At 38.5% G+C, this 14,396-nt stretch overlaps 1 protein-coding gene and 1 long non-coding RNA gene across 6 annotated transcripts in view; one reads left to right on the top strand and one right to left on the bottom strand.

Annotated features, from left to right (window-relative positions):
* LOC131677355 (5-hydroxytryptamine receptor 1-like) overlaps positions 1–14,396 on the top strand; it is a 167,564-nt gene that overhangs the window by 144,948 nt on the left and 8,220 nt on the right. For all 5 annotated transcript variants that reach the window (XR_009303329.1, XM_058957113.1, XM_058957114.1 and 2 more), the window contains one exon: positions 14,233–14,316. The gene's annotated coding sequence lies outside the window, so the exon portion shown is untranslated. The remainder of the gene's footprint in view (positions 1–14,232; positions 14,317–14,396) is intronic.
* On the bottom strand, positions 11,170–11,806 carry LOC131677359 (uncharacterized). Its single transcript, XR_009303333.1, has 2 exons — positions 11,648–11,806; positions 11,170–11,588 (listed from the first exon to the last, which is right to left on the bottom strand). It is a non-coding gene; the product is annotated as an uncharacterized LOC131677359 (long non-coding RNA).

Here is a 14,396-nt window from a genome sequence, read left to right on the forward strand (position 1 = left end):
GTTATTACTGTTGATATTGCTGTATCTTGTACCCTGTTTTCTTCTCGATTTTTTACTCTTTGCTGCTTTATCTTTCTCTTTTTGTTGTTTAATGCGACGCTGTTTACGTAAGTCATATTCTGACCAGTAGGAGCGCCACACTCTTTTCGAACCAAGTGTGCGCCATCCATCTTTTGCCACTTGATTATGCTGCGAACCTGAGATAGCAGTTTTATTTGAAACGACGGTCAATTCGTCCATCAGACTGGGGGGAGACACCGCAGGTGTCAAACGAGCATTATTAACACTGGTTTCCAGGGTACTAATTGTCGCGGCAATTGCCCTTACTTCGTCTAAAATATCGTCGCCAACAGCGCTGGCTTGTGATTTTATTTCGTCAAGAGCATCACGAGCAGAAAACGACTGGTTACCGGTATGTTCGTTGCATTGAGACGCCATGTCAATGGTTATTACGCTTAAATTTTGAACTTCGCAGCATATTTTTTTTTTTTAGCTCACGAGTCAGGTCAGTTGTGAGCTCCACCACGTACTCCTCAATGCGCTTCCTTGTGGATTCCATAGATATGTTGAATAATGACGTTATATGATTTTTTAAAACAACGTTATATGATAAATAAAAATAACTATTTCAGATCATTGAGCTGTAGATTGAAAAAAGGAACTAAAGTAACATCACTCAACTCTAACGAAAATTAGGAATGAGTTGCTAGCAACCTAAGAGATGCATCATAAATGAATGGACAGATACATGCTTGAGAAATGAACTTCGCCTCCGACCGATTGACCGCCATTTCGGTTGACACTTCTCCGAAGCAACCCCGTTCAGGAAGCATAACCTATTTGCTTGGCTAACCACTCCGGAAAATCGATTGCCGAAACGTCAGCGTCGAAAGCTACTACAGCTTAAACCTATTCGCCACTTGACGTAAATTCCTTGCGATGTGAACATAAATCCATCTCACTTCAATTGGTACCTCTTATAACCGTCCTATAAGTGTCTTGTTCGAGTGAAATCGTGGTGTCTTCCCTCCATGCGGGACATCTACCACCAACAACAGGACGGGCGGGGGTGAAGGTGAGTGAAGATTTTCTACACACATTTTCGTTGCGTTGTGGATCTTGTGTGCTGTCATTTCCTGATACTGAGCGGGTAGTGGAAATGGTGCTGCAGGAGCTGACGGAATTTGGCTACACTAAAATAAATTCTCACAACGAGAATTATACTTGAAAGATTTGCTCCCAGTATAGTTCAGCCGGATTCTGTCTGGCTCTAGCTAGTATCCGGCTCCAGTGACACAACTGATTCTAATTAGAATCTGGGCTGATCCATACCAACAAAATGTATAACCTCTGAAGCCAACAGTTTCAGTTTCGCAGTTTTTGGGAAACTCAACTTGCGGAAGCGTTCAGTGTAGCAAAGTCTTCTTCTGGTGGTATGAAAATTTCATAATTACTTAAGCGAACCAGAAATTAACAACTGCTGACGGGGTTTTAACAAGCACAAACCAAGCAGATGGAGGGTTAAGCTACACGGTTTCTTCCTTCGGTTGCCGGGAAGGAATGGGTCTGGAGATTGATAAAAGATAAAACAGCTGTTGTTGATTTTGTGACAATGTAAATACGACGTTCCGAAAAAATACCCTTCCTTCGCTTTATCTAGTGGGTACCAGTAAAAAGGATTCATTGGGTTTGTTGTGTGACTACTAATACCGACAAAGGCGCGTTGTATGTTAAGCTTTCTAACCTAATCACGTACGAACGTGCAACGAAAAAAAGAAGGGAAAATTATGTTTTGATGTCATGTTTTGAAATGCAATATTCTTAAATAGCATCATCAGTGTAACTAGATATGTTTTCACAACAACTACATACCAAATTGAAATACTAACCGATCGATACGGTTCGGTATCTACGCTTGTTCGTTGCTATCCTGTTGAGAACATAATTTCTATCTGTGACCGTCATTCGTCCATCCTAACTAGGCGAGATGTACTACAGGGTGGGTGACGAATATTTGCAGTAAGTTTCAAATAACTGTTGTAACGGCATTTAATTAGCAAGGACCTGGAAGGTGAAGTATATTTTTCAATATTAATGGCGATTTCGCTTGAACCTGAAACTGAGTCAGGTTCTAACCCCAACCACTGTCAGTTCATACATTTTGACAGCAGTTGGGGTTAGGAACTGACTCAGTTTCGCCTCAAACAAAAACCACATAAGAGTCATAGTACTCCAAGAGCAGGGAGTAGAAGGAAGGAGTTATAGTACTCATAGAGCAGGGAGTTGAAGGAAGAATGTTTAGAAAAGCGTGGAGCAGGGTCATATGAGCAAGCTTAGAGTTTCCCGGTGACTTATCCCGGTGACTTAACCTTTTGTCTGCTACCGCAGGAGTCAGGTTATTTTGGCATTGGAAATGCGAATCATCTGAGTCTGCGGCATGTCCGAACTCTTTTTAGGGTTAGAAAAATCTCTATTCCTATATGCGGGGCTGGGAATCGAACCCAGATGTGCTGCGTACAAGGCAATCGATTTACCAACTATACTATGCCCACCCCGTTTTCGCGATGTTGTTTTTAAACTACACCGTAAAATTCATTTCGATTGAACTTGTCTTTAGAACTTTTCGAATATTGGAACGATTAGATGGAATGTCCAAATAAATAAATTTCAATATTTGAGGTTTTCTGTTTACTTCAAACAATCACATACGAAGCCTACAATCCACAGCACGTCCTCTCAATTGTCCCTGAAAGGAACCTACTTCTTGTTGTTGGAAAATCACGTAAAACTTCACAACCTCATCTAACATTGACAAATCCCCGATGGTGGTACAATTTGTTGAATTCGATTCGCCACGTGTCTGTCAACAAGTATGCGCACCGTGAACACAGTTGTTGAAATAAAACATCACGTATTCTTTTTCTGTTTCGGTAAAACAACCTTTGCCAGCAGGAGATGCGGGGCCCACGGTATGGTGGTTCACAAAATTTGAAAACGTGATCTCGCTGCTAAAAAAGCACCGCAGTTCCAACATAAATTTAAGCTGTGGTTTAAGGATGCCTTATCCGAACCTGCCACGCATAAGACTTTGCCAGTTGTTGAAGCTTGTGTTTCGTTTGTGAGAATATTTTACATACAGGCGCAAAGCGGAAAACTCAAACAAAAAAGTTTGCAATTACATGACTCTGTTTTCGTTCCTATTGTTTGTGAATTCCGAACTGGGGCCGAAATTGGATCCCAGCTGAATCTAATGCGAGTTAAAACTCAAACAGGCCTGTACCTGGTTGAGTGAATTATGTACGTTATATGATTCCACGTCTAATTAAATATGCATGCCCATCGTTTACAAAATTAATGACCCACAATTATTATTAATTAGAGAAGTAAAAATAAATATCAAACGGAAAAAGCTGATGACACACTCCGAATGAACGAACACGAACAGGACAGTGGGGGAGCATGATGTAAATAAATTACGTCAGTCCCACACGGACACACAACTGACCCAGCTAGTAGTACAAAATCTTACGAGTCGAAGGCGGGTAGCCGGGTTCGGAGACGGTGGAGAATAGTGTCAGTTAGTGCCGTTGATGGTTAGATTCATGAATTTTCCTGCCAAGTTGTCAGAAAACGAAAGTTAGATTATCATTGCTCTTTCTCTCCCTCTCTCTATATATCTGTGTGTCTGGCAACACCGTGTGTGGCCTGCGGGGCTAGATTTAACCAGACCCAGGGTAACCAACCACCGGAAAACAGCGGGCAGCGACGGAACACGGGAATACTTGTACAACTCAAAACTGTCTACCAAAACGGTAGCAAACGACCCGAGCAGATTTTGTTATACTTGGTCAACGCAAAAGCGGAATTAAAAATTTACGAACTTGTGGGGAGTTATGTAATTATGATGCTGGAAAGTTGGTCCTTGAGTTTCAGGTGGAACTGTGGAGCGGAAAACATCTTCGTATTTATTTTTAAATTGATCATTTGAATGAAGGTGCTGAAGTTTCGGCAACAGAGTACAACCCCCCTAATGGACATAATTGGATTTCATGGAAACGTAACGAGCAACTATAAATGTCGGAAACATTACAATTACTTTGATGTTTATGTGTCTATCTGATCTTGAATGAAATTGAGCTGTAGGGTTGAACTTTGGTTATGATCTAGATAGTTAAAACTAATTTAGATAAACGCTGTCTTTTGTTGGAAGCTTCCTAGTAAGAAACTTTCGTTTGCAACGTTGTTTGATTTGACATTTTTGGCATATGCTCATAAACTCAGATCTCAGAACTTGTTTAACACATTTTTTATCAAATTAGTAACAACACATTTTGAACATATTCCTTACTACATGCAAAGGCAAATAAATCATCTCAGCAAACACATCCATTGTTACTGAAGAAATCGGTAAAACTGTGATTTAGCAAGCAAGTTGCACTTGTAGAAAATAAATAACCCAGTGAATGTCCGGAAAGTTTATTTATCCATATAATATCCTCGTGATATATTGGTCGAAATTGGCTTCTTGTCATAATGTTAAGATAAACATTACACTGACAAGAAAAAATGACCCCCATCGGCCTGTCGATTTCTCAGTCCCACCAGGAATACTTGCTTCGAATTTGAAGCAAATCGAACAAGTCTAGCTACCGGGCCAACATACCTGAAGTTGGCATGGGAATTTTCGATAATTTACATGGAGAAAACTCACTAGCTCGAATTTTCTCCATTAGGCACTGTACGCATCAGATTATCACTGCAACTGACAATAAGAAAGATAATTTAATTGTCTGGAACTAAGACATAAATTCGTAAATAATCGTATTGCAATCTTAACTGCCAGACAACACACGTAACAAACCTACGTGAATGTTTCTGGAATTGCCTAATAGAGCACAAATTCACATATTAAACGAAACCATTTGCAATACTACTCGATAACAAAAGGATATGATATTCCTTAGCATGCTTTCGATTCCGATAACGATTGACCCATCACCACTCTACAATGGATATAATTACGCCAATGAATGGAGACCACTTTGCTATGCCGACTTGGCTGGTTACGGCAAAGTATACGTACCTATAAGAACAACAGGTTCCCATTATTACCCGATCTAATCTGTAATCTACCCGGAGGACCTTTGCACTCACATCATTTAGTTGAGCAAAGGTGGTGAGTTATCCTGAGCAAACAATAACCCCAGGATACTGAGAAGCATACATCTTCACAGCATGCTAGTTCCATTTGGATAATACAAGTACAAGCACTCATTCTGTTGATATGTCCCTCGCAGCCTGTATTTATATCACAATGCTACCTTTGCTGCCGAAGAGTAGGGTGGTTGTATATAGGCACAACGAAAAATAAAGTATGGTCCTGTTCGGAAACTGATCGAAAATAGGTGTTTGAATTGATGCTATTGTGCACCACCGTACACTATGCAATGCGGCTGAGTTACAAACATATATTTTTCCGAATTTTTACCACCAGAGGCCACCCTATCGAAAACCTGATTACAATATAACCACTGCTGCTAAGTAGCTCAACAGGTCATACCGTTGAGCAGTATGTATTACAAGTCGTAGTAACACACAATGGCCATCTCTGGAGGGAACAATAATGGTTGTCAGGTCAGGGTTCACCTGAGTCCAATGTCCATGTCTAGCGGCCAGCAGTGATGTGCATGTGTTGATGCAGATTGGTAGTATGAATAGGAAAATTAAATTGCGTTAGAAAGTGCTCAGAGGTACTTTTTACTGGCAATGACATATATAATTTGCTAGTCCATCCGCAGCTTTCTTGTGAAAATGAGCAGTATGAAGAATCCTAAAACTGAACCTCTGTCATAAAAGGACTCTGAGAGCTATTGTAAGAGTCTATTAGCTGTGTCCTTGTATGATCCAGCATCATAATTGATGAAAATGAGCTTGAAACCAGATTTGCTATTGTTTAATATGGTGATGAAATAGGATAAGATCTGATTGGATACGAAGTAAGCTTGAATTAGACTGGAAATTAGAGCAATTAGAGAGCATTCCTATGGAATTGGAAAGGATCAGATAGCATTGCATTGGATTGGAATAGATAGGATTGGATTGGATAGGATTGGATAAGATTGGATAAGATTGGATTGGATATGATTGAATAGGATTGGAAAGGATTTGATAGGATTGGATTGGATAAGTTTAGATAGGATTGAATAGGATTGCATTGGATTGGATAAGAATGAATAGGATTTGGTAGCATTGGATAATCATTTCATACGGATTCTCAATGCCAATTTAGAAATTATTTTTGAAATAACGATAGCTTTATAAATCGGATGATTCGCAGGTTTTTTTCATTTTCATAGTTGTGCTTCAGGTGGAGAAAATGGCCACTAAGTGTCATGTCATTGTCTTCCTTATAATGAATTAAGAAAAGTAGATAATAGTCTCGCACAAACGAAATTTTACATGAAAGATATACAGCATATTCACAAACACAAGAGTTAAGTTGAAATGATAAATTTTAAAGCAGTAGCGTTGACGAATATTCGCGATGATCGAAAGACGTCAAATTTTGTTTATTTCAGCTATTTAAAAATATACAAAAAATGACAAACACGTTTCTCACGGTATCGTTGTGGTTTGGAAGCAAGTAAAGGCTCGAATTGGACCAACTCGCCGAACCTGTTTGACTTTTACGCCACACGAGCAGACCGAAAGTGTTAGATCAAGCTTATTTTCCTACACAATAGATTTTCTCTTTTCGCAAACGAAAATTTACAGTTGTTATTTGCCGACTCGTATCTTTTCTTTTCTCTGCTGTTACCAACCAGTAGCTGTGACTCATTTGGCACTTGCGAAATCATTTCCTAGATGGAATTTTTATATGAACAATGAACTACACAAGCTAGTTGTTAATGTGGAAAGAAGATTTCATATTTCACGTAGCATTTGCAGCGCAGTGAATACAATTTTAATTCATATTTCACCATACACAGACAATTTAGGTTCAAATATTTTTTCCCATTCATCAGCTAGAAGGATGACTGGCCTTGCAAAGTGTTCTCCCCCACTATCGAAAAGCCAAACTCATCACCAGCCATATGTGTGACTTACAATGCCCTGCAACCATCGCCAACTTCATCGGTGGCAACGATTGATGAGCTCTGGTCCAGCTAGTCAGTGTCAGGCATAAGCGGAAATTTCGACTGCTAAAACTGAAGGGATGAACATCTACAGGGCACCGGAAAATTAATGGGTCGGATTTAGTCGGGTCATTTATTTTCATTGATGTCTAAACTGACTTTCTAGCTTTTGGCAGCTGATGATATGAGCTGATGAACACCACGTCCGTTTTGTCCCGGTGTCGTCGGAAACAAAAGAGGAAACTGTTGGAGGAAAATTCACCCCGTCTCGAGTGTGATAATAATCATTCAATGGCAGTTCAAAAGTGATTAGAAGAGATGGTATTGGAAAGTGAGCAGTGCTGCAGTGATATAGGTTTCATTCGCTTTTGAGATAAGACAATGTCTTGTTTGTGCGGAAGTTTTATTTTATTTGTTTGCTGATGTTGAAACTGAGAAAGGGGATTTTGAAGCACTCAATTTCGATGCAGGGAATATTTGAGATGTAATCGACATTTTTGACATTGGACATTGTTCAGACGGTCTTCGCAATCTTTGACTACAAACAACACGTTCTTTACTAAACAGTTACCAGGTATGCTTCCCATATATTTGCTAGCATTTAATAAATAAAAGAAACGTAAAAATGTCTTCATTTGTCTTCAAACACCAGAGCTATGAATCGATTTTTGATATTGAACTAGAATTCTGCCAGAAACCCACCAGATTTCCAGAAAAATCGTTTTCAGAACTTTACAACATCTCAAATGTTTTCAAAATTGAGACATGTCTTCACATCTGCCATCCATGTTACTAAATAACCAAAAAATATATGGTTTAAATACATTTTTCTAAAAAAAATGTTGCCCACGATGTTAAAAAACCATTTCAGAAGCCAAACCACCAAACCCCGCTTTTATCCAATTGGTTCGCGATTTGATAGAATATAAACAAACACATCAAGGTTATTTTTCATATTTCTCTAAGAACTAAAATGAAATATTGGTATAAAATGTATTTAAGACTCACATTATAAGCGTTGTGACGTGTGAGCATAAATTCAACCATGGAAAAGTTGGAATTGAAATGTAATCGGAAATAATTTAAAAATTCGTAAACCTACCTGAGGTAACAGATGGTAACTCGGTCAGTTGCTTCAAAGTTTACCGTATAAATGAATCACAAAACAAGCTACTTGAATCTTCACACTTTTCTCCTGTAAAATATATATCCAAAAGTAAATGCACATTAGCAACATATTCCGTAAGGAATATAGTGATCACGAACATTATTGAAGATGCATTTCATTTACACCATCAGTGAGTGCACTTAACACTGCTTACTGTGATCAAACCTACCATCGCAGATTCATTAAAATACCGAATGAACCCGACGAGCTTTTTTCTCGGACTACTCATCGACCTCGTCAATGGATCACTTCGACAGCGTAGATAACACACATGAACACGATTAAACACGTCGCCGTATACAAAATGGCTTGTACAATAGACCTTTCTCGTCCGACCTAACCCCCTTTTTTCTTATTTTTATTCAAAAGACTACACATTTTTAAGAATATTGCCGTTGAAATGAGACTATTTGGAGCTATCGTGATTTTTTAATGATTTTTTTAAATTTGAAAAATGCAAGAATGTTGAGTATTTTTTCCACCTTTGCAAGAATGGTGGGACTCAAAATTTGTGTTTAGGCAACACTGTTTTGTATATTTTTGCTTGAGTTCCTGGCAACGCGGCAAATGAAGTGGTGAGTCGCGGTACAAAGTTCATTGGGTTTTACACCAACCGACATAACCCCGCAAAACGAGCCGGATGAACTTCTTTTGACAATTCTCGGTGGTTTGTTTACATGGAAGTTACGTGAGTTCGAATGTAACAGATGAGCAACCGTTGCGCTCGCACTCACGCATCTGACAAAGTAAACAAACCACCGAGAATTATCAAACATGAACTTCATTCATTATGAGTTCATTCGTGTCGTCATCTTGTAGAACTCAATTGGTTATGTAAACAAACTAAAGTGAACCTCTCGGTGGAGAACATTGCATGATAATGTTTAACCTCACTTTTTTGACAGTTCAGAGAGATTGTTTACATGGTCTTGGAATTTTTGTTGATTCGATCATAGTATGAGAAACTTGGTTTGGTTCGCTGCCAAATGTTAACACTTTCCAAACAAGGTCGCTCAGCTGTAATTTTTTATTTGATGTCGGCATCATACATTGTTCCGTTAAATTTAACATTTTTACTTTTCATGTACATGACTCATTGTAGAAGTAAGGAATTTCTAGCCAAACATTTGAAAAAGGCCCACTGCCAAATGCAAACAAATCGAATTTTCATGTTCTCTATTAAAATCCTGGGACAAAACCTGGATATGTTTTTTTTCTGTTCATTTGATCTCTTGTTTTGCATAGCCACTCTTTCTTCCTCACATATTTTAAATGGACTAGCTGCATTTGACAGTTCCCCCTGACTGCATTTGACGGTTCCCTTTGGCTGCATTTGACAGCTCCCCCTGGCTGCAATTGACATTAGGTTTTTTCGTATCCACACGTCACGTCCCAGTTAAAAACTATCTATCTGGCCATGTGCATAAACATAACGTAACAATGGATTATGAAGAATTTAGATAATGATTTTATAACAAATTATAAAAGGGCCCGGCTGATATAAAAGTCCTAACTAGCAATACACTTATCATAAAATGATTATAATGGATTATTGTAACTGATTCCAAAAGGATTATAAAGGCAGTGACATACTTACTCAACGAATTAAGGGGAGTGTCTCATGTAAACAATATGCGCAATCAAACTAAATAAAACAGTATTAAATTTTACATAGAATTATAATGAATTCGACCAAAACTTCTTTTGGATTAAAGGCTAAAAGGTCAGCTACGGCTGGTGGTGTTGCTGCAATCGGTTTGCCTTCGGCCACGTTGGACACATTCGACTAACGGGAATATTCAGCGATTCCGATTCGAAGGAAGCAGCGCCAGTAGCAGACTGCTTCGGTTCAGCAATACGCTCCGGTATCGGATGAAGCTAACACTCCGGTAGGACGAAGGTTTCAATGAGGGGCTCAGGCATAAGTAGCAGAGTCCTTGCACTTACTGCTTGTCGAGTGAACAATTCCGACGTAACCACTGCCACTCTCGCCAAGCTTGATCACCGTCATAAGTGCGACGCCAGCGGTATAGTGCCAGGAATAGTCGAGAAGAGTGCCAGGACTAGGTCTGTTCCAGTACCAGGAGAAACTGGAACCGGAGAAAATCGTTCCTGTACTCTCTTCTTCTCTTTTTTCTTCTTCTGGTAGCAAACCGGAGTAAAAAGGAACAAATATTTTTGCTCCTCTTTATTCCGGAGTGACTTCCGTGTACTGGAACAAACCTACTGACTTGCCGAGAGCTACAAGATTAAATAGCAGGGCGTTTTTAAAGTGACCGTAGTATAACGTAGAGGCTTTAGGAAGATGATTTATTCAGCAGAATAAGATAGCAAAATTACCCAAAACATAAGAGCTGGCTGCCGAAGTGAATCCACACACATCATCACCTACAGAGGCAAAAGCAATATTGGAACGCAGCGAAATTCCTCACAATGAATTGATCTCGTTAGGTGAAATTCCAGGAAGTACAATTTTCATAGCACAATTTAGTCGACCGAAATTGTAGTCCTCAGTCGAGAGAGAGAGAGACTGAATTGTAAATGTAAATTTTTTTTGATTTTTTTTTTCGAAAGCTAGCAGCGGTTTCGCGTATCCTGCGCTAAGTAGAGAGCATTAAGAGAGATCTCCGAAGCATGTCAAGTGCTATCAGATGAGAAAAAACCTCGCATCTATGACCAGTACGACAAGGACGGTCTTCTGACCAACGGTTCCGTTCGGTAATACCATAACACACGGCACCGGCGACACATATATTCACGACATACTAATTACTTATCCTTCCGAAAAAGTAAATAAATTGACTATGAAATTTATCATTCGCTGCCTAGTTATTTGGTGCCAATTTGAACAATACAGCAGATAGCTTTATTGCGGTGCCAAAATGATGGCTACTCGGGATATAATATAAATTTACATATAATTTCTCCTCTCTGATATTCTACCAGAATGTATAATGCTCTGCATTATTATTATCACTCCAATCAAATCCTTCTTACTCCTTATTGTCAGTGCCGAGCGCTATTTTGCATTTGCCGGCTAAATCAACGACAATGCGATAATCGACGAAACTTTTGCTGTAATGGAACTTGAACACGAATAATAAATAATTGTTCCATTCGAAAGCGATAACCTTGTTGTCCTCATGTTTGCAGCTATCATACGCTGGTAGGCATTCTGACCAATGGAAACGTTCTTCGATATGGGCATTGAACGATCAAAATCATTTCAACAACTTATCATCGACCGAATTCGTTACCTATAAAGTTCAGGTAAACTTCACCACCTAAAAATGAATAATCAATCGGATCATCTTGTTAGGAATTAACCCACGAGCAAACAAACAAATGTGTACAAATCCTTATCCATCATCCAGAAAGCAATCGTTTTATAGCCCAATGCTTGATCTTACGATTCAGCATATGCCACCGGGTTTTACATCCAGCGCCGATTGGTCAATGTATGAACCAGGTTACCATTGTTCCAATCCCAATCCCTCTTGAGTTGATATTCTTTCAAAGAGCATCGAAAGTATTCAAGTAAATTTTAAAAGTCCGTGTAAACAAGTCTTAGGTAAACAAGCACACCGAACCGTCAGAAAAGTGAGGTTATACATTTTCATACAATGCTCTATATTATTGACAGGTATATGAATGAATCATTTCAGCATCAGTGATGCCAGGTCTATTTAAACAATAGCCTGCAGTAAAAATATAAAAGTCTGCCGAATGCTATAAAAATCTTCAATAAATGCGACGTAGAAATGTAGTGTGTATATAATTTAAATGATCAAAAATGTTGAAGGCTGGTGTATAAATTGGCTGGCATAGGCTTTGTTCTGCTAAATATTTGTAATCTGCAAAAGATCTGCAGTGAAAATGCAAAATCTGCAGATTTACTAATATATATGCAGATCTGGCATCCTTTTAGTATTCCCCACAGGAAGTTCATCCAAATGGTGTAAAAATATGGGGAAACAAGGCAAGATAGATATTCAGAATATGGGGTTAAATGAGCAGCTTGCACTATTTTTGATTTTTTCAATAGTAAGAGGTACCAAATCATCGGGGCAATAGGCAGTAACGAATTGGGGATAAAAAAGGAAGCATCCCATCAAATAAAATTTTTTGACGAGAAAGGTCTATTGGCTTGATTTCACACTTTCGTTTTGATAAAACTTATTTCTGTTGAAAAGCCAGATTTTCTTTCAATACATTAATGCATTCTACAAGATATTTTCTTCACTACACTTCGGTATTATTGTGGCTTGCATGACAATTGTTCGACATGCGATTATATGAAAGCTTAACTCAGACAGACGCGCAACATACACCTATATAAATTCACAGGAATTTTTTTCCTTGAAGCTTTCGAAAAGCACACAGCTAGCAGAAAAATAACCAAACATTGCAAGAGAAGACACTCTACACACATTTACATTAGAAATTGACGATCACTCCCATACTTTGTTTATGTTCGACAGTCCCATTGTCTAGTGGCTCGACTGAAAAATGCTAGCGCAACAAAAGAAAACAAACTAACAACGCACACAGATCACAGGCAGTTTTCGCGATCGACCCCGCTTTTCAATTGCCGACACACAAGATAAAATCACTTTTATAACATTAAACTATAGTTTAAAACTGCCGGACTGTGATAAGTGTTCTACGAAAACATTTCTACACCCGGACGCAACACATTTTCGCCGAATTGTAACAAAGCAAAACCGAACCGAACGGTAACACGATCACCAATGAACTGAACGAAGCAAACGATGTTCTTTACAAATGACTGAACTCGGCTGGTGAATTAGGTTTTACACCAACCGACATAACCCTACAAAATGAGCCGGATGAACTTCGTTTGACAATTCTCGGTGGTTTGTTTACATGGAAGTTACGTGAGTTCGAATGTAACAGATGAGCACCCGTTGCACTCGCACTCACGCAACTGACAAAGTAAACAAACCACCGAGAATTGTCAAACATGAACTTCATTCATCATGAGTTCATTCGTGTCGTCATCTTGTAGAACTCAATTGAGTTCTACAAGATGACGACACGAATGAACTCATGATGAATGAAGTTCATGTTTGACAATTGTGTGCAACGGGTGCTCATCTGTTACATTCGAACTCACGTAACTTCCATGTAAACAAACCACCGAGAATTGTCAAACGAAGTTCATCCGGCTCATTTTGTAGGGTTATGTCGGTTGGTGTAAAACCTAATGTAGAGCACCGTGCAGTGCGTCCAGTATTTTTTTTAAGGCGTGGAATATATTATAAATACCATATCAACATTTGAATAGGGCTAATAAGATTTGTAAACAAACTTTTGTTTTGCTGATTTCTCCTAATTTGTTATCATTTCAACACAGAAAACATTTGAAATTGATTCTACCAAGGATAAAGATGTTGATTTATGTGTATTTTTCATGAAATTCAACTCGGTAGCGGAATAATGAGCGAAATAAGTTTGTTTACAAAAGTCTCATTAGCCCTTTTGAAGAATTACTATTGAATAGTTCGGTAAATGCTAATTTGCTTTGTTGAAGAAAATAAGTTAAACCTTTTGGACAAATGAAGGAACAAACTGTTCTTAAAATTAATTTATGCGACTTCCAGTTAGGATTTCGGTCTGATTATTATTGTTATTAATTTTTGAAAGTTTTTATAATTTAAATCCCGTTTCTGTGGGTTCGATTCAACCGCTTTAAATCTATGATCGTTTGATTTTAAATCTTGTGTCTGTTACTTTGTAATCAAATCGCAAAATAACGCGCTCCAAAATTGTTATTAATAATACAGGATCGATTTACTGAAATGCGCTATAAAATAGTTCGCAATTTGTAGTTGAATCGTACCAATAAATCAAATCCAATATCGCTATGTCATGAATAATCAGCATCCTTTTTGTCTCTCTTTCCAGGCACTACCGATAGAACATCTGGTCGCAATAATTCACCGCAGGGTTTTTTTTTGAATCTGCGCTTCTGCACTTCCCAATAACAAGGTAAAATTTACGATCGACGACCAAACCCGTGCCATGCACAAACAATAAGAATCTGTTTTAATAAATAATAATACCTTATC

Source organism: Topomyia yanbarensis, chromosome 1, assembly GCF_030247195.1.
Source record: "Topomyia yanbarensis strain Yona2022 chromosome 1, ASM3024719v1, whole genome shotgun sequence".
Taxonomy (NCBI): domain Eukaryota; kingdom Metazoa; phylum Arthropoda; class Insecta; order Diptera; family Culicidae; genus Topomyia; species Topomyia yanbarensis.